This window comes from Rhinoderma darwinii, chromosome 4 (genome assembly GCF_050947455.1).
Source record: "Rhinoderma darwinii isolate aRhiDar2 chromosome 4, aRhiDar2.hap1, whole genome shotgun sequence".
NCBI lineage: Eukaryota > Metazoa > Chordata > Amphibia > Anura > Rhinodermatidae > Rhinoderma > Rhinoderma darwinii.
The window spans coordinates 194,603,404-194,625,293 of record NC_134690.1 but is presented as its reverse complement, the minus strand read 5'-3'; the positions used below and the strand labels follow the sequence as shown (position 1 = coordinate 194,625,293).

The following is a 21,890-nucleotide window of genomic DNA, read 5'->3' as shown; positions in this document are numbered from 1 at the left end:
TGCATCACCTTTAATAACCGCATGGCCAAAAACAGTATTGCAAAACTGTGAAGATTTGCATTAAAACACATGTGGTTTTTACATTGCGTTTTTCACAGCAATTAAGAAGCACATGAAAAAGGTCTACAAAACTGCAATAAAGACATGGTAAAAACAAAATCAAAATGCCCTGTGGAATTCCAGGCCGAGTTTTCACGTGGCATTTGCCACAGATGTGCCTTAATTTGTATAAAACAAAACACAGTTTCACCACATTGTGTGAACCCAGCCTTACACAGGCCAATGATCGGACAAACGCGCGTTCAATCGAATGCTCATACCCGACCATTGGGGGCTTCAGTTTTGTTTTTTTTTGTTTTGTTTTTTATGGCGATCACCGTGCGAGCTAGATAATGATATCTTGTAGTATTTCTCACATTTACGGACGCGACAATACCAGTTATGTTCATTTTTTTATTTTATTTTACATTGAATATGAAAAAACTTTTTTTTTTAACTTTAACTTTTTATCTACATATATATATATATATATATATATATATAAACCTAATATAAAAACCTTATTTTACTGTATTCAACTCTTTTACTTGTCGCCCTAGGAGACTTGAACCAGCAATCATTGGATCGCTTGCATGATATACTGCAATACTAATGTATTGCAATATATCATTATGCCAACACTCTCCTATGAAGCCCTGCAGTAGGCAGGGCTACATAGGAGTACAAAGATGGCAGACCTGGGGGCCTTCATCAAGCCCTTCTCATGCCATGCCAACCATCGCCACACCGGGATCGCGTCGCGGGGAGACCATTGCAATGTTACAGGGGGCCGCCCCTCTGTTTCTAACCACTGAAATGCTGCAGTTGCTATTGACCACAGCATTTAAGGGGTTAAACTAACAGGATCACGCTCAAGCGGGATCCTGCTTGTTACACTGAAGTGTCAGCTGTAATATATAGTCAACATGCTCGTTCTTTGGAGCGGGCTCAGCCCGTGAGCCTGCTTCATACTCCCCCACCCAACGTGCGCCGTATAGTTACGGGGTCAATGATAGTTTATCCCATACATTAAAGAGGCTCTGTCACCACATTATAAGTGCCCTATCTCCTACATAAGGAGATCGGTGCTATAATGTAGTGACAGTAATGCTTTTTATTTAGAAAAACTATCTATTTTAAACCAATTTATGAGCGATTTTTCGCTTTATGCTAATGAGTTTCTTAATGCCCAAGTGGGCGTGTTTTACTTTAGACCAAGTGGGCGTTGTACAGAGGAGTGTATGACGCTGACCAATCAGCGTCATGCACTTCTCTCCATTCATTTACACTGCACTAGCGATATAGTTATTTCGCTAGTGCAGTCACTTACACAAACACTAACATTACTGTAGTGTCCTGATAATGAATATACATCACTACCAGCCAGGACGTGATGTTTATTCAGAATCCTGACATGTCTGTAGCGTCTCTGTGAGATTCCAGCAATGCAAGCGTAATCTCGCGAGATTACGATGTAACCTGTCATTTCAAACGAGATTACGCTTGCCTTGCTGGAATCTCACAGACAAGATTCAGAAGTGTCAGGATTCTGAATAAACATCACGTCCAGGCTGGTAGTGATGTATATTCATTATCAGGACACTGCAGTAATGTTAGTGTTTGCGTAAGTGACTGCACTAACGATATAACTATATCGCTAGTGCAGTGTAAATGAATGGAGAGAAGTGCATGACGCTGATTGGTCAGTGTCATACACTCCTCTGTACAACGCCCACTTGGTCTAAAGTAAAACACGCCCAGTTGGGCATTAAGAAACTCATTAGCATAAAGCGAAAAATCGCTCATAAAGTGGTTTAAAATAGATTGTTTTTCTAAATAAAAAGCATTACTGTCACCTACATTATAGCGCCGATCTCCTTATATAGGAGATAGGGCATTTATAATGTGGTGACAGAGCCTCTTTAACAATTGCTGCTCCTTGTGAATGAAGCTAACGAGCCCCGATCGGCAACCTATATCGTTGACCGACCCTCGATTTTCTGGCCAGTATCGTACCGTGTAAAAGTACATTAAAGCAGAGCTGTTAGCAGGAGGATGTTGTATGGAGCTACACATATTCTCTGTAGTTCCGTACTGTGGAACGGTAGGTACCCAAGTACTGCCATATTGTGCTCCATGCAGAGTCATATTTTGAAGATATTCTCCCCTGAAAGCATACATCTGTAATAGGGCATCCATTGAACCATGCCATGAGTCCCATAGAAGTCTATAGGTGCTCTTTTACTGTTCGATACATCTTTACGGTTGTACGGAGCCATAATACGGCCGTATGCGTAATTCCTAAAGATGAGTGAATCTGTCAATTTGCCTCCATGGGTCAAATCATCTCCACAGGTGATTTGCCAACTGATGAATTTCCTATAAAGGAAACTATATTTTCTCTGCATCAGATAAGGATGGAGGATACAGATCTGCCATTCAGCCTTTTAGCCTCTCTTTCCATATGTGGGGTCCATATATACTCTGTAATCGGTAGTTTGACAATGTAGTTTTTCACAGATTTGTTCATTTCTAGCAGGGACTTTATTAAATTGAAAGTATCACTTTGTACAAATTTCAGATGTTTAAAACATTGGCTAAAGGTTAAACGAACAGATCGGGCAAAATATTCAAATGAAATATGTTGTTGATTTTATTAACGTGTTACTTGTTTATTATATGCAGTATAACCTAAAATTCTTATAAATTCCATAAAATATTTTTTTTTTATTGTTTTTGGTTGATGAGGTCTCATCTCTATTTCTTTACACATTGCCATAAGGGATATATTATTCAGTTCTAGTTTAAAATTATACTTTCATGACATAGAAAGATAAAAAAAAACGCCTAGGTAAATCTATATTCTTTATACAAATTTAGTAAAGCCAAGTGATAATATTGTCTGCATAATACATTGCTGCTGATCTAAAACATCATTGCATTCCATTCTGTATTAATATTGAGCTGAGAATATTTTGTCCGTTTGTTATGTCCTTATTATATCTAAGCAGAAGCCACGCGGACACTGGGAATATCCCAAGAGGACTTTTGTTCTTTTTGGGTTTCTCAGCGCCTCCTTGTTTACTGGTGAAGTATTTATGCAAAAAAATATTTTAACAAAAGAAGATCAACCATGAAGCCTAATGACAACTTTACATATCCACAGGGATCTGAAGATCTCAATATGAATGATAGATACATTCAGGGTCTAATAATTGTGTTTTTGTTTCTTCTTCCAATGAATATACCCTGCTGTTTATTGCACTGCATTGTAATATTAACAAGCACTGCTGTACTATATGTTGGATGTAAACTAAGGGTTAATATTGGAGGGAATTTATAAAAAAAAATTACGCCAGTTTACGGCACTTTTGGAAAAAGTGGGCTGGGTTTAGAGGAAAGAGGTGGGGCCAGCCACGACACGGCAAATTTAATATAACTTACCCAGAAACTTTGTATTGCAGCACCATTCATAAAATTATTTAAAAAAATAACTACAATAATAGAGTAAATATTAATCTCAAACCCATCTAACCTTAGCGTACAAAGCAACTTTCATTCAAGTTTTTTATATATTTGCCTTTAATAGAAAGAGTCAGTAATATAAATATAGCCTTGTGATTCGGGAGGCAAGCCTGTCTCATTCCTGTTTCCTTCTAGACATGCTAGAATACAAACCTCTTGGAGCAGTATGATGAATATTGGCACAAGAAGAACACAGAAGTTGCCAGTTAAATAACCTTCATAAAACTCAATAGGTCAAGTAGGGATTTTACTCATGGGTCAGATATGTGGACTGAAAACATCAAAAGCATTCCCACAAGGTAGAAAAACATAGGAAGTATATTGCTTGCCATCCAGCTTGAGATTGTAGTGGCTGTATCTTGTATCATACTCAACATGTAAACATATTTTGTAATGTCTAAAGAAGAGATAAACAAGAGTAAGAAACATAACATATATAAAAGAACAAAGGAGAAAATATTATCCTTGTTGTCAGGATGAATAGGGCTCCGTATTTCTCCCCCCGTGATTGTGGCTAGATTGGTGGCCAGTGTTTCTATCAACATATCATCATCCATGAGAAGTAAGACCTTTTTTCTGGTTCTCCTGCCAATAAAATAGTTTAACTTCAAATTATAGACAAAAATAATGTAAACTGCAGTGATGGATACATCTTGGTTCACAAATGATCTATGAGCAAGTGATCAATGGCAAATAACATCATAAGAAAGTTTAAAGGGTTTTTTCGTGACTAAGACATTGATGGCAAATTTTTGGCAAGTGCTGCTGCCCTCTTCATTTTGATGATCGGTAGGGACGCTATTAAACTATGTACTTTATATATCATCCCACTAAATCTATGGATGCGAGAAAGAAAAAAACAGCACACGGACGTCACCTGTTTTTCACAGATCAGTTGCTAAAGAAATAAAAAAACAAAAGTAAAGTGAAGCCAAAAAGTGCTTGCAGAGGAGAGAAACGGCCGATAAAAACGGTTGACTCACGGAAACCACATGGAGGCAACATGGAAAATTTATATGGATGAAAAATGGTCTGTTTTTTGTGGATGCAAATCGGACACACTCATGTGAATAAGGCCACTGGAAATGACTTGTTGTTATATATTTTTGCTTTTAACCTTGATTTTTTATTGTAATTAATGTATCAAGCAGTTTAATAAACTAGTGTTGATTTTTCTCTTCCCAGAAAGAGATTTCACATTCTGTCTGGTTATCAGCACCTAACCAGCTGCAGCCGTCACACTATATTTCATTTTGTTTAAGCCTCCCAGAAACAACAATGTACACTGTTTTTTTGTTTATATTTCTACAGATCTGCATCTCAGGTGAAGGCCCTGGTAAACTTATGACCATGGAAAAGAGAAGAACATTTCCACAAGAGAAAAATGTATAAAAACACATTGAATCTACACAAAGCACTGCCCTGCTTATTTCAAAGCTGAAAAATGTTAAATATTCTCTCTAACAGTAATAATATGAAATATGTGCACATAGCAATATAATCGAATTACACATTAGATAACCTTTATAAATTGTAGCCAAATAACTAGAAAGATCATGGTCAGTCTTACTCTGGATGATGCCTTGTGCGGTACGTTCTGTTGGAACCACCGTCATTAAGTAAACTGTCATAAAGTATACAAAGGCCTATACCATATAGTGCCTTATAAACAGTGTCATGCAGGATGGTACCCAATTAACAGTACCATTGATAACATAAATAGCACTTCTATATAGTTGTCTATTAAGCAAAGCTATACAGTGCTGTTACCGCCATACAATGCAAGAATGATACACTGTAAAGTGTCTAAATAGCAGTGCCACACAATGCCTCTGTAAATTATACAGTTCTCAAGTAATACCAACATATAATGACCAAATAACAGCTCTATACATAAAGTAACCTAATAACAGGGCTATACAATATCTAAATCATAGTGCTACAAAAATAATATTGAGATTCCTTGTGATGCACCCTTTAGCAGTGATGACTGATGCGCCCTGTGCAACTGCATAGGTCGCTTGCCCCTAAGGCCAGCCCTGAGAATTTTTTTTACTTATGTGTAAACCATACATTCAGACCACCCCCCTTCTAGTTATGGATCATATGCCTAGGTGAATCTGTATTAGACAGTGTATATCCTGTTTTCTTGCAAGCATGGTATTTGGAGTTCCTGATCAACCCCTGCTAGTTAAACTCCATTATGCTCTGTTCACACTTGCATATGTTTTTCTTCTGTCAGGTTTCCACTTTTTTTTAAATTTAAATAGTGTAGCATGCTGAGCTATTTTAGCTATCAGAAAGCCTGACAGAAGCCTGCTGGACCTATTATGAGTCAATGGAGGAAGGGGGGGGGGGGGGTGGCTCATAATAGATCAAAGCAAATTGGTGGCTGCTGAAAATGTACATTTATTTTTGTGTATTTATATGCTAATTAGGTGATCACAGACAGAGCTGTGGGCGTATGAGGAGGACACTCAGGGAGCAACAAGAGACAGGATTCACAGGGTGCCAGATGTTGTGTGGTGGCATCATATTGTTTTGCCTTATTTTGTGACAGCAGACAATCTCAGAGTGCGAACCTGATGGGTGGAGTCTAAGGCACCAGATAATCTGCGCTGTAAATCAAATGGATCACAATGGATCATGTCAGATCATAATGGATCCATCATACATCCTGAAAAAAACAGAAGTCATGATACCAGTGTGAATTGGGCTTTAGCCAAGGTGGTGTCCTTAGCACCAGTGATTATCTTACAGGTCAGCATTTCTTGATGTAATCTACATGTAAGTCAACTGGCTGATTGTAGTAAGACAAGTATGAAATGTCCATATATGCTTCTTAAAATTTTTTAATTATTGGGGATTCCACTCTGAGAAAATATGAGGTTTCAGGGGAGAGCATTTCCCTAAATTTCATTGGCTTCGCTTGCATCTTTTTAGTCCCCAATCATTTTATAGTTATAACATTAAAGGGTTATTCCCAGGTTGAGTCATTATTATTTTTTTTAATACACCCTAATCATAAATAAAAATATAAATATATTGCTCTAAAAATGTTTTAATAATCACTTCCTAACTCCCTTTTTCCTCAACTAGATAATGCAGCTCGTGCTGGTTATATTTTCTAAAAGGGGGCGTGAGCGGCTTGATGTCAATCAAGCTGCTCTGCTCTGTTAGTGCGCGCTCCGGACGTTGTTAGATGCTACCCCCCCTCCCCTTCCTGTAGCTAACTCCATTGGGACTTCTTCTATGAGTGTAGTTTCCAACACTCTAGCCAGAAATTCCTGTCCTGGAGGAGCCCCTAACTGTAGGGTCTGTGGTGTAAGCAGCACATAAATCAACTGTACGAGACAGCATCCTGCCCTGTCTCCTGTGCTTCTGTCGGCAGTACAGCAGGCTGCACTGATACGCTGACACACTGATACAGGGCTGGCTTCCTTACAGCAGATGAGAGCACAGGAGACCGAGCAGGACGCTGTCTCATACAGCTGATTTATGTGCAGCTTACACCACGGAAAGCGGTCAGTCCATGCTACTGTGTAGCATAAGTATGTAACAGACAATGCTACATACAAAGTCCTGATAAGGGCTCAGCTAACTCGGCTGGCCTTTAGGCCTCATGCACACGACCGTAAAAACTCCCGTTATTACGGGTCGTAATTACGACCCGTAATAACGGGCTCATAGACTTCTATTGGCGACGGGTGCCTTCCCGTTTTCTCACGGGAAGGTGCCCGTGCCGTTGAAAAAGATAGAACATGACCTATTTCAGGCCGTAATAACGGCACGGACAGTCCATAGAAGTCTATGGAGCTCTCGTAATGACGGGTGGCTACATGTGTGCACCCGTCATTACGGCAGCGTTGCTAAGCGACGTCAGTAAATAGTCACGGTCCAGGGAGCTGAAAGAGTTAACTGATCGGCAGTAACTCTTTCAGCACCCTGGACAGTGACTACCGATCAGTATAAACCTGTAAAAAATAAAAATAAAAGACTTTCATACTTACCGACAACTTCCTGCTTCCTCCAGTCCGGTCTCCCGCCCGTTGCCTTGGTGACGCGTCCCTCTCGACATCCGGCCCGACGTCCTGGATGACGTTTCAGGCCATGTGACCGCTGCAGCCAATCACAGGTCAATCACAGGCTGCAGCGGTCACATGGACTGCCGCGTCATCCAGGGATGTCGGGCTGGATGTGAAGAGAGGGAAGCGTCACCAAGACAACGGCCGGGTAAGTATGAATTTCTTTAACTTTTATTACAGAAAAGGCTGTCCCTTCTCTCTATCCTGCACTGATAGAGAGAAGGGGCTGCCGATTAGTGCAGTGCTATTTTGCCGCCAAAAACGTGCCCGTAAATACGGGTGGAATACGGGTGACACCGGACCCATATTTACGGGCACGGGTTCGTAAATACTGGTGCAAAACGGGTGGAATACGTGTGACACCGGACCCGTATTTACGCCAGTATTTACGGGTGGGAAAAAATACGGTCGTGTGCATGAGGCCTTACTGTTATGCCGAGTACATGACGGCTCCAGGGCTACTGCGCATGCCTAGGGGCCGTCCTATAGACTTGAATAGAACCCGAGAGGTGGTCGGGCAGGGAGATACTGCGCATGCTCTAGCATGCTCATTCCCGAGATCCCGGCCACCCTTACTGCAAAATAAAGAGGTAGAACAGCGCAGACGCGGCCACCGCTAGAGGAAAGCAGTAGTGGCCGGATCCCTAGGCAACCAGCAATAAACAAAGAGAGTCTGTCAGTAAGATGGAGCCAGGATATCTCTCAAAGTACGGCATTTAAAAAAAAGAAGGTATTTACAAAAATGCCTAATTTTAGGTTGTTAATCTTTATAGGTATATTTGTCAAGATGGGAACATACCTTTATCCCTTTCCCTACATCTGCCGTACATGTACGGAAGAAGTCGGAGGGTGAAGTATGGAGTGGGCTCTCAATCTGAGCCTGCTCCATACGCTGCAGGTGACAGGTGTGTTTTACAGATGACACCCTGTTCTAATGCATGTACGGAATCAGAGATTTCTCCGATCCCAGCCGTTTAACTGCAGAGTTGCCATGGTTAATAGCGACAGGGGCATCTAAACTGTTAGACAGAGATGGGGCCCCTCTGTTAACCCATCGTCGTCATTCCCACGATGCATCAGGAGGATGGTTGTCACAGCTACCTGGGTGCCTAATGAAGGCGTGGCTTAATAGGAGAACGATAAAAAGCACAATACACTCCAATACATAAGTGTTGCAGTGTCTTGTAATCTAAGGATCGCTTGTTCAAGTTCTTTAGTAGAATTAAAAAATGCAAATTAAATAAATAAACTTTTTTACGAACATACAATATAAGTATATTACAAATAAAAAAAATACCTTTTCCCATTTTTCCCATAAAGTAATGTGAACAATGAAAAAAAACAACATAATTGGTATCGTCGATTCCGTAAAAGTCTATTTTAATACAATGTTATTTATACCAAACGATGAATGGCGTATAAAAAAAAATCCACGCAACAATTGCTGTTTTTTGGTCACCTTGTATCCCCAAAAAATGGAATAAAAAGTGAACAAAAAGTTGCATGTACCCCAAAAATAATAAAAAAAATAATAAAAACTACAGCTCACCCTGCATATAACAAGCCTTTACACAGCTACAGTCAAGGAAAAATAAAAAGTTATGGCTCTCAGAATATGGCAACACATTTTTCATAACAAATTGTTTTCATTTTGTAAAAGTAGTAAAACATAAAAAATTATCAATTTGGTATCGCAATATTCGTATTGTTTCACAGAATAAAATTAATATGTCATTTTTACTGCATGGTAAATGGCGTAAAAACTAGCTATAAAAATGTGATAAATTGATTTATTTCTTTTTATTCCACCCTACAAACTACATGGTATAATTACTGTTCCATTAAAAACTACAACTTGCCCTGGCAAAAAAATATCTCGTACGACTATGTTGAAAAAATAAAAATGGTAAATATCTTTGAAGGCGCGGAGAAATAATCGAAAATGAAAAATGGCTGCGGCGGAAAGGGGTTAAATAGCATACTGTATTACAGTCAGTAAAAATGACTGGCAGGGAGATGCTATTTCACAAAATAAGATCATAAAGTGACTGGTGTCAATGAAGTGTAAAGAGTAAAATACATAATCCCATTCCATTCTGCATGTAATATGAACTGTACATCTTTGGCTTTGTTTTCCATTTCATGAACAAGTAGAACAAAGGTCATGGAAAGGTTTGGAACATAAGTAATGCAAGAAAATACAGAATTTAATACCTACAAGGCCAACTAAGACCGAAACGAGAAGGCAGAAAAAAAAATGACTATTCCCAATGCCGTCAACTTCCTGAAATACAAATCACATTGATGGAGTTTTCAGTGTGGAAATAATGTCATTTTTCATTTCGCGAAGAACAGACAGCTGTCAAAACGTTCAAAAAGCAATTCAAAATAATGATGACACTTCTAAGTGTTCATGTATTAGTAATGAAGCATTGTATAGAAAACGTTAAACAAACCGAAAATGTTTTGCCATCTAAATCTGTACCAGTAACATAAAATCTGATAATTGCAGTTGTCTGTCTGTTTTCATAAAATAATTTAGTGAATAAAAAGCATAACCTATAGATTTACATATCTATCATCAGTGAACCCTGCAAATGGATTGGGAAAAGAACATCAAATGTACATTTAAAGGAAACCTGTCACATTAAATATTCTGCTCTATCTGCGGGTAGAATGTTATGAATCAGGAGAAGCTGAGCATATTGATGTATAGTTTTGTGGGGGAAAAAAAAGTTCAGTATAACTGAGAGTTTGAGTCCAGTAGGTGGTCCTATTCCTCCTTTCAGCCTATAGGAGGAGCTTGACCATTATTGTTTTGAATTCATCAATATTCGCTAACTAAAAATTCCGCTATTTTATGGTTGCTGCAGAGAAATTGTTCTATTAAAAACTAACAAAAATATTTTTCAGCGTTCACATTATTCTAATAGTATTATTTTTTCTTATATAAAAATACACCCCATACTATGGGTAAATAAATACATGTACTACAGTAGTCACGGACATAAATAATGTCTAAGTAAATAAGTTTATGTGTCAAGAAAAAAATTGGAACATGCAATGAATAGATGCTACAGAAAATTAAATTAAATGACTGTACAAACACAAACTAAACTGGTAATACATCCAAAAGTGTTACTTAAAAATAAAGGATGAAGATTGTTGTACTGTGATTGCTTTTAATAAAAATAATTTGGTTGATGACCAACTCTCTTGATAGACTTCCATGGGAAAGGTGACCCAAGCTGATAATTACATAAATAAGTAAACAAAAAAGATTTTTCTCTAAATTATCCATGCTGTATATCTCTGTGGTCGGCACTTGTGGCTCTACAGGTATTTAACCACTCGGCGACTAATGATGAGCATACTCATCATGCTGATCGCGCGGGCACTGTAAGGCCTCATGCACACGACCGTAGTGTTTTTCTGGTCCGCAAATTCCAGGACCGTCTTCCGTGAAATGTCCTCCGCAGTTCATCCGTATGTAATCCGCAAAATGCGGATAACAAAAAAAAAGCCTAGGTAAAACAGGATGACGACAGAATTCATTCCCGGTCGTCGCCTAGCAACACTTCCGCAAATCCGCAAACTGCGGTTGACACACGGAGGTGTACCCGCATTTTCCACGGGCCCATTGACTTCTATGGGCATGTCCGCATCTAATTTGCGGGCCGTAATAAGACATGTCCTGAGTTTCTGCGGCACGGATTTGCGGACATGCGGAGACACGTGAAAACACGGATAGTGTGTATGGGCCCATAGAAATGAATGGGTCCGCAATTCTCCCGTGGATTTGCGGGGGAATTGCGGACGCAAAAACACGTTCGTGTGCATGGGGCCTTACTGTAACACACAGCCACAGCCCCACTCTAATGGCGGAGATTTGAGAAACCTCTGGTCTTTGTAGATTAAAACTTCATATGCCGCGATCAGCACTGATCGCATATAAAGAAATATACTTGTAACTTGTATGGGCAGAAAACTCAGGGTCCATTGAAGAACTTCAGGGCTGTCTGACCATATTCCTTGTTGTTAGGGTATATTTAGGTATGCCTTAACAACTTCCTGTGTCCTATTAGTACACAAGCTACACCCCATGAAAACTACAATTAAGTCCTCAAAGGGTCTAGTTTCCAAAAGGGTGTCACTTTTACAGGGTTTCCCCTGTACTGGTACCTCAGAAGCACTGCAAATGCGACATGGCGCCCAGGAACCAATATAGCAAAATCTACACGTCAAATAGCACTCCTGCCTTTCTGAGCTCTGCTATTTGTCCAACCATCAGTTTATGACCACATATGGGGTATTGCCGTAATCGGGAGAAATTGCTTTACAAATGTTTGGGTCCTTTTTCTCCTTTATTCCTTGTCAAAATTAAAAATTTGTACCTTTTATCTGAAAAATTAGATTTCAATTGCACAGCCTAATTCCACAAATTGCAGCAAAAAACCTGTGGGATCTAAATGCCCATTATACCCCTCGATAAGTTCCTTGAGCGGTGTAGTTTTGCAAATAGTGTCACTTTTGGGGGGTTTCCATTGTTATGGCACCACAAGACCTCTTCAAACCGGACATGGTGCATAATGAAAAGGGGGTCTCAAAATCCACTAGGTGCTCCTTTGCTTCTGAAGCCACTGCTTCAGTCCATTACTCCACATATGGGATATTTCTCAAAACTGCAGAATCTGGGCAATAAATATTGAATTGCGTTTTTCTGGTAAAACCTTCGGTTTTACAGAAACTTTTTTAATAATATGGATTTTCTGACAAAAAATGAAAAATCTACTGTGCTTTAAATTCCTGTGAAACACCTAAAGGGTTAATAAACTTTATAAATGCTGTTTTGAATACTTTGAGGGGTCTAGCTTTTAAAATAGGGTATTGTATGGGGGTTTCTAATACATAGGCCCCTAAAAGCCACTTCAGAACTGAACAGGTACCTAAAAAAAGAGGCTTTCGAAATAGTATTCAAAATATGAGAAATTGCTGCTTATGTTCTAAGCCTTCTAACGTCCTTGAAAAATAAAAGAACGTTCAAAAAATGATGCCAACATATAGTAGACATATGGGAAATGTGAACTAGTAACTGTTTTGGGTGGTATAACCAACTGTTTTACAAAGCAGATGCATTTGAATTCAGAAAAATGCTATTTTTTTCAAATTTTCTCCAAATTTTGCAATGTATCACAAATAAACACTGAATATATCGACCAAATTTTACCACTATCATAAAGCCCAATGTCTCACGAGAAAACATTCTCAGAATCGCTTGGATAGGTTTAAAGGAACAGTGTCATCACAATTTTTTTTTTAATATGTTAAAGATGTTAGTGCTTTATTAAAAACGTTTATATTTATTTGTGTGTTTGTGTTTTACTTTTTCTTATTTTTACACTTTTTCTTCCCTATGGGGGCTGCCATTTTTTTTCCCATTTCTGTATGTGTTGATTAACGACACATACAGACATGGAATACGGCAGCCACAGTCCCATAGGGACTGCGAACGGGGCCGTTCCATCCACTAACATGCGCCGCTCCCACACAGTCCAATTTGAAATGCGCGCCGTCCGGCGCCATTTTCCTGTGGACCGAAAGTCGCGGCCGGACAGTAAGATTACTACTTCCGGTCGCGGCTTCCGGACTTGTGCACTTGGACCAGCGGCAGCAGACGGAGCGGACGGGCCGGAGGGAGCCGCGGCGGCAGGAGCAGGTAAGAGATTTCTATGTATGTTCGTGTTTGTGTACGTTTACTACTGTATGTAAACCTACTACACTGTGTGTTAGCTCAAAAAATGGCGACACACAGTGTAGGAGGTTAGACCGTTCAAACCCCTCGTTTATCCCGGCACTAGCCAGGATAAAGGAGGGGGGGGGGATGCTGAGAGCTCACTAGAGCGAGGGCTTTTTACCCAATTTTGCAATGCTGCAATTTTGGGAATAGCTCCATCTAGTGACCAGCAATGGGAAATATTATAAATTAGAATTAATTTATAATATTTCCTGACTCGTGAAAAAAATAAAAAAAATGTGAACAACGTTTAATCACCTACACACTAAATGTTTAATTAAAAAAAAACAAAACATGTTTTTCTGGCAACACATTCCCTTTAAGCATTCCGACTTTATTACCACATAAAGTGAAATATGTCAGATTTGAAAAATGTGCTCTGAGCCTTAAGGCCCAAACTAGTCTGCGTCCTTATTAATAGTGTGCTGTACAAGCGACAAGGCTTGCTGTTGCATTTTTTTTAGTCCTGACGAGGTACGATGAAACACTGTCATAGACTATAAAGCAGTATGGGAATTCTCTTTGTAGAAGGACACAGTTCTAGTTCTCTTCAAGAAGTATAATAATATTTTGGATCATGTTGAATTAGTACATGTAAAATAGAATATAAAAATGTATTTTACATTTTGTACAACAATGAATAGTTTAAGATGTCAGCTACAAAAAGAATCATACTTGTAGAGAGGCCTGAATTATCTGTTGAGGATCAGACTTATTTGCATGTCTAAAGGAACAATAGCACACTTTTTATTGGCTGGAATATGCAGCATTAATTAAATGAATTTCATTTGTTTCGGAAGAACAAATGTGTGGAACTGTGAATACATATTAAACATCCGCAATTTAAAATTCTGTTACAATCTGTGTAATTCCAAGATATGGAGACTGTCTAAATATGATACTGTTTTTATTATAATGCATATTCTAACCTGGCATTTTAGAACAATAGCACTACAGTACATTATGCAATTGTATAGACAGTTTGTAAAAAAAAAAAATTACGATAGGCTACAATTCTATAGACTTGACCTTGAACACATCGCAGCACAAAGCAGAGTAATAAATCTCTTAAAAGAACCTTTCTCTGTTGTTACATTTCTCGAAAGATGAAAGTTGAAGCTTATTAAATCTTTGCCTACCGTCAGACGACGATTTACGTCCAGTTGGTAAACATATAACATCTTCATAAACTGTGCTTGACAGTCTGCAGCTGCACGAGATGAGAGACAGCTGTCAGCGGCCTACAGGTCTTCTCCCCTTTTTATTGCTATATCCTTTCTACCCAAATAAATGGACATGAATCCGATATGGGATAAATAATGGCCACAGCTTTTTTAAAGAATTACTTTTATCATCTTCAAATGTTACGTCAACTGCAACAGCTAGACACGAAACATGACACGTGGACACGAAAATGCACCACAATATAACCAGAGATTCTAAGCAAAAGTGAGGTGCCCTTCGGGTACCATATCTCTGGACATCTTGTTCATGACCCTCATGAACACCAATCAGAGGTCATGTGTACTATCTATCTATCTATCTATCTATCTATCTATCTATCTATCTATCTATCTATCTATCTATCTATCTATCTATCTCTGGACAATACGTCAAAAAACATAGTTTGTATGCTGTTTTCATTTCAAGCTAGAGCAATAGAGGAGGTTTCTACAAAGAAAATGCGCCAAAAAACAGATGAAATTGCCTTCCATTGATTTCAATCGGAGGTGGAGACGTTTTTTTTCCGCGAGTGGAAAATCCATCTTGTGGGAAAAAGAAGTGACATGCCCTATCTTCGGGTGTTTACGTCTCTGACCTCCCATTGACATCAATGGGAGGCAGAGAAAGCGCATTTCGCAGAGTTTTTTTTGCCAGCGGCGCTCAATGGCTGCAAGTGAAAAACGCCGTTAAAATCGCCATGCAGGCAGAGCAAAATCTGCCTCAAAATTCCAAACGTAATTTAGAGGCAGATTTTCTGCCTGCAAAAAACTCTGTGTGAACCCAGCCTAACCCTCACCTAATTTCCCAAGCCTTTTTTTCACATGTTCTAAGATCAGGAAGAAAGAGAAAAAATGGGGTGGGATAAAGGATGCCTCAAAGAAAATACTAAATAAAAATATAGAAACATTTCCTTTACTCTTTACCCTTTAAGTTCCTCTTTGAAATAGAACACTATCAAGGAAGGGTAGGATATTATAGTAAGTGTTGCTAGATGTTTTTGGGATTTATTACATTTTAGCATTCTTTTAAAAGGCCACTTGACCTGTAGTACAAAGTTGGAAAAAGTAAAACTTATAGTAGGACCTGCAAATATTATTTAAATATATGTAAGTACATTTTTCTGAAGGTTTTCAAAACTGGAGGTAAGTGATATAAAGTATAGGGGCAGACGTCTTTCTGGACTTCCTGTCAGCAATCCAATCAAGAACACTACAGTTAGTCCCACCCCAGCCTGGAATGGCTGCTAACACTAGATTTTTTTGTCCCTTTAAATGTACGTCAAATATGTAGGAAATACACAAATATATCCCGCTCTCCCTTCAACATATCGAAATCAAAACTAAATAAAAATATATAGAGTCCCAGGAGTTCAGCCATTTCTTCCTCTTCCATCTGAAGAGCTTGCATACTACTGTAAGGTCATTGGCTGTAATAGAAGCTTCGCCCTCTGCAACAAGAGACCAGGAACAATAAGCCCCGCCCCTAGCTAAGCCCTGCCCTCTCACTTGTCTTCCAGCCATAATAGAAGGGATCACGAGAAAATTTATCCCTGTGTACTCTGCAAGATTTTTACAAGACTATGTGTTTCAGGAAGATGCAGAAAACCCTCCAGACTGACAATCACCCTGGACAAATTTATGTTTTGTTCACTTTTATCATTCCGGTCTAGGTTTAATGTTCCTTTAAGTTGGATAGAATTGAGATGAGGTTTGTTTAAACATCATTGGTTTCGCATTGCCCTCTTGAGTGTCATACACAAGTTAAATATTCTAAATGTTCTCTAAACCCTGAAACACTTTCCTTAAAACACAAGGTTTGATAGAAATCGTTAGCACATTCCCACCTCATTAATTTGTTGTTGGCGCTTAGTGTGGTGCCACATTAAGTTTTGCCACTGGTGTTTCTCTCCAATAACTCCTGTGGCTAATGAGTTCTGAAACAATTAGTATGTGGGAGTTTTTTGTGTTATCTAAAAATAGAATTTGTTTGAATTTCGCTAAACTTTAGTTTATCCCGAAGCAGTAATCAAAATCCATTTGTTTGGTATGAGTTTAAAAAAATAATTTTGAAGAGGAAAGAGAACATAATAAAAACTTGTAAGGTTTTAATTTACTGTATTGCAGACCTTTCACGTTCTGGCAAAAATGGTACTGAAGTGAGTATCCAGAACCTGATTGAATAACAAAGGCTGCAAAGTACTCCAAAATATTACGGGTTTTCAGCTATTTACCTTTGTTTTACAGTTGGGTGAATGGTGATTATGATCAGCATTTATATGTTTAGATCAAATATTTGATGTTAAAAATGTTAGGAAAAAAGTACCTGAAAATGATTTAATTTGTGTTTCTGATACAGTGCTCTAAATTCCCTGCAAAGACAGAGTTAAATGATTACATTCTGGCTGCCTGCAGCTGCCACTAGAGGGAGTTTAGGAACCTACTGCATACTGTTCTATTATTGAGTTCAAAGAATTACAGTATCTAACAAGCTCCTATGCTCCCTCTAGTGGTGGCTTCAGGCATCCCGAATAGTATAATTTGCCAAAGCAGGGGATCTGGAGCTTTTGATTAGTAAAACGGAGTTCCGACCGCTATTAGGAAATTATTCCGAAACATTTTTGGGATCTATTTTGATTAAAAAAACACAAAATAATATTTTTAAACGAATAATAATGACCCAGGCTGAAGACGGGCTCATAGATGCTCTGTGTGATCCGTCTTCAGCCTAACAAGCCGTAGAAGTAGGATGCGAAGCTGAGCTCTTCTGAACCGTTGTTTCAGTGAAGGTGGGGGTCTCAGTGTTCAGATCCCCACCATTTAAAACTTTTGATATGTCTCTATGACATATCAAAAGTTTTCGGAAAGTGCAGTTACTCTTTAAGCACTTGTTTTATCTCTTACGTATAACACAAGACATATTACTAAAGTCATCTACTAGTTCAGGGAAATTAGAATATGAGGAAGACTTGCATCTCTGTACAACACAATTGCTAAACAAGATATTTACTTTTACAGTCAGTATACTGCAATTTCCTTACTAGGTTACTTCATGCTTGAAATAGTATTAACAAGTTTTTCAAGATGAAAGTGACAGCAAAGTCTCAAGTGTAGACATTGTGGAATCCAAAGTAAGGTCAAGGTCTAAACAAATACTTGCAGTCAACAATATCCCTAACATAAGTGTGGAGCCCATGGTATCAATTATTAATGGGTGTTTTCCTCAGGAGTGTTTACATTTTGAGGAGTCAAGCATTTCAATCTTTTGTTCCTACGGGAGATAAACCGCTGCCAGAGGGAAAGGAGTGACCAAAAGAACAAGATCCTGTATTTACTGCGCTCTTTTAAGAAGGTTAACATTTTTTAAAAAGCTAACAATATTTCTACAATACTATTAATACTAAAGGTTTGTTACAAATACTATAATGAAGACTTTATTCTAGCTTTATTTTATGTGAGTAACCAATACATCTTGTCTCTACAATAATTTACTTATTTTTTCGAGAATATTTACAGCGTGGTAGTATCATTTTTCTTCCAGCAAGTGATCTGACAAAGATTTGTTCCACACATAAGTCATTTTGCAGACTAAGATCTTTAAAAAAACATTGGATATTTATTACACTTCTACATAGAAGATGTTGTAATAAGTCACAATTACTAAATGAGTTTACATTAGGTATGTGTTCTTTGGAAAGCACAGTAAAAGCAGACCGTGAAGAATTCGAGCAGAAAAACTAACTTTTTAAGCCTTAAGTCCCTTTTTTACTAGGACCCCCATCAGTAGAATGAAGCTGGTATCTCTATGATGTGTTTAAGGGACCTTCTGAACCTGCTGATCCCCACTAATATATGGTCAATTCAGCTATGTATATATATATATATATATATATATATATATACCACCGTTCAAAAGTTTAGGGTCACTTAGAAATGTCCTTATTTCTGCAAGAAAAGCACAGTTTTTTTTCAATGAAGATAACATTAAATTAATCAGAAATACACTCTATACATTGTTAATGTGCTAAATGACTATTCTAGCTGCAAACGTCTGGTTTTTAATGCAATACCTACATAGGTGTATAGAGGCCCATTTCCAGCAACCATCACTCCAGTGTTCTAATGGTACATTGTGTTTGCTAACTGTGTTAAAAAGCCAATGGATGATTAGAAAACACTTGAAAACCCTTGGGCAATTATGTTAGCACCGCTGTAAACAGTTTTGCTGGCCTGCCTTTGAGCTAGTTGAGAATCTGGACCATTACATTTGTGAGTTCGATTAAACTCTCAAAATGGCTAGAAAAAGAGAGCTTTCATGCGAAACTCGACAGTCTATTCTTGTTCTTAGAAATGAAGGCTATTCCATGCGAGAAATTGCCAAGAAACTGAAGATTTCCTACAACGGTGTGTACTACTCCCTTCAGAGGACAGCACAAACAGGCTCTAACCAGAGTAGAAAGAGAAGTGGGAGGCCCTGCTGCACAACTGAGCAACAAGACAAGTACATTAGAGTCTCTAGTTTGAGAAATAGACGCCTCACAGGTCCTCAACTGGCAGCTTCATTAAATAGTACCCGCAAAACGCCAGTGTCAACGTCTACAGTGAAGAGGCGACTCCGGGATGCTGGCCTTCAGGGCAGAGTGGCAAAGAAAAGGCCATATCTGAGACTGGCAAATAAAAGGAAAAGATTAATATGGGCAAAAGCACACAGACATTGGACAGAGGAAGATTGGAAAAAAGTGTTATGGACAGACGAATCGAAGTTTGAGGTGTTTGGATCACACAGAAGAACATTTGTGAGACGCAGAACAACTGAAAAGATGCTGGAATAGTGCCTAAGGCCATCTGTCAAGCATGGTGGAGGTAATGTGATGGTCTGGGGTTGCATTGGTGCTGGTAAAGTGGGAGATTTGTACAAGGTAAAGGGGATTTTGAATAAGGAAGGCTATCACTCCATTTTGCAACGCCATGCCATACCCTGTGGACAGCGCTTGATTGGAGCCAATTTCATCCTACAACAGGACAATGACCCAAAGCTCACCTCCAAATTATGGTATTCTATCTGTAATGGAGTGGCCAGCGCAGTCACCAGATCTCAACCCCATAGAGCTGTTGTGGGAGCAGCTTGACCGTATGGTACGCAAGAAATGCCCATCAAGCCAATCCAACTTGTGGGAGGGGCTTCTGGAAGCATGGGGTGAAATTTCTCCCGATTTACCTCAGCAAATTAACAGCTAGAATGCCAAAGGTCTGCAATGCTGTAATTGCTGCAAATGGAGCAATTTGATGAAAACAAAGTTTGAAGGAGAAAATTATTATTTAAAATAAAAATCATTATTTCTAACCTTGTCAATGTGTTCACTATATTTTCTAGTCATTTTGCAACTCATTTGATAAATATAAGTGTGAGTTTTCAAGTGACCCCAAACTTTTGAACGGTAGTGTGTATATATATATATATATATATATATATATATATATATATATATATATATATATATATAGTGAGAACCGAGTAGATAATAGAGTCTAAACTATTTCAGTATTTGTTCTCATACTAAATTGGCCCTGATCGGTCACTATGTCTAATAAATCAACTCTACATGATCTGCAGTCATGTGTAGCTACCTCTGCCCCCGCTTCTCTTGAACCTACAGACAGTAGAAGAGAGGGCAGATGTAGCACAAGGCTGCAAAATCAGACTGTGCAGTTTGTTCATAGTCTGTAACCATAGAGACAGATACGTCTGCATAGAAGCTGCAGACACAAATTGGTAGGATGGTTTTTATAAAACTATTTGCAAAGTCTTTATGTTTAAGAGCATTGGATCCATATGAAATTGATTATATAAGTGCACATATAGCTGAAGCCATGGTGTAATACAACAAAACAATCTAAATGGAATCCAATACAGATGTGAAAGGGCCTGAAATGAGTAGTTCATACACAAAAACCTTCCAGTATGTCTGATTTCAAGCAGCTCTGCAAAGATTGAGTTAAACAAAGACATTTCTGCAAGGAAGATTAAGTTAAACGTCCCCACCTTAGACAAATCATAGGAAGCATTTGGTTGCAATTACTTCTGGTAAAGTTTGTGCATCCACTTATTAAGTTTAAGGGACAGTTATACATAGTAATAATCCAATAACCATATTATAGATTTAATCAAGTTCCTTTTGTCTAATATTAGATTTTGTCTAATGACTAGAAACCATTCTGTGTGACAAATATGTTTCAAAAGTGGAGTTTTCCAAAAGCACTATATCAATGGTCATGCATATTGCAGATGCTATGGTGGCCACATTAAATGAATGATATCTCTACGGGTTGACTAAGTATTGTGCAGGTTGCCTGTGAAGTTATGAACTATTTTGTATTAGTTGCTAAGTAATATAGAGTTAAATCTATTTTATACTGAATTCTCTTGATTGAATATGACAGTAAATTACATTTGGGACCATGGGATAGATTGTCCCAGCTTTATTAATGGATAATATAAGGAATCTTAAGTGGCAAGAGAGATTATCCGTTCTATATACAATCATCTAGATGTCCCAGCTATGTTTCTCATAGTGTGGAGCTAACAAAGTTCTTCAGTTACAGGGTGTACAGTAGTTATTCTTCATGATGGAAAAAGATATACTGTAAAAAATGTAAACGTAAAAAAAATATATAAAAAATAGGTTGCACCTGTTTAGATCAGACTTTTAGGGGGACAGGGGTGCCAAACACCTATAAGGTATGGGGACCATGATAGTTTTTAATGTACTCGTAATTGCATTGCATTAATTGGTAATTCCCGTCATACTGAAATTTCAGTTTTGCACATAATTGTTGGACGACGTAGTTCTGTTGATAACTGCTATATCACTGTATATGTGTTTAAGTAAAAATAAGAAGTATTGCAATATATTCCCTTTGTCACAAATGTGCAGATTTAATTGTGGCTTTAAGATCTTGTCTTCTTGAAAATGAATTACAATTTTGCATGAATAAACAGATATCATTAGAAATGTGATATGCATGAATAACTTATGGACACACTGTTTCTACCATTTATATGTATGTCTATTGGGGCATCACAAGACTGCTAGAGCGGATTACAAAGCGCAGTACTGAGAAGGCTCTGTGGAATCTAAGTTATCAACTATGTGCTTGATCTGCTAGATTATTCCTTTTCCCGTGATTATTAATTTCCCGTGAAATGCATAAATATGGAAACCATTA

The 21,890-nt window shown here is 38.3% G+C and overlaps 1 protein-coding gene and 1 long non-coding RNA gene across 3 annotated transcripts in view; one reads left to right on the top strand and one right to left on the bottom strand.

Annotated features, from left to right (window-relative positions):
* Nucleotides 1-4,945, top strand: part of LOC142759636 (uncharacterized) — a 58,798-nt gene extending 53,853 nt beyond the window's left edge. The window contains exon 3 of the long non-coding RNA XR_012883165.1: nt 4,876-4,945. This is a non-coding gene — a long non-coding RNA (uncharacterized LOC142759636). The remainder of the gene's footprint in view (nt 1-4,875) is intronic.
* Nucleotides 1-21,890, bottom strand: part of KCNQ5 (potassium voltage-gated channel subfamily Q member 5) — a 660,896-nt gene that overhangs the window by 402,436 nt on the left and 236,570 nt on the right. The gene's annotated exons all lie outside the window — the stretch shown is intronic.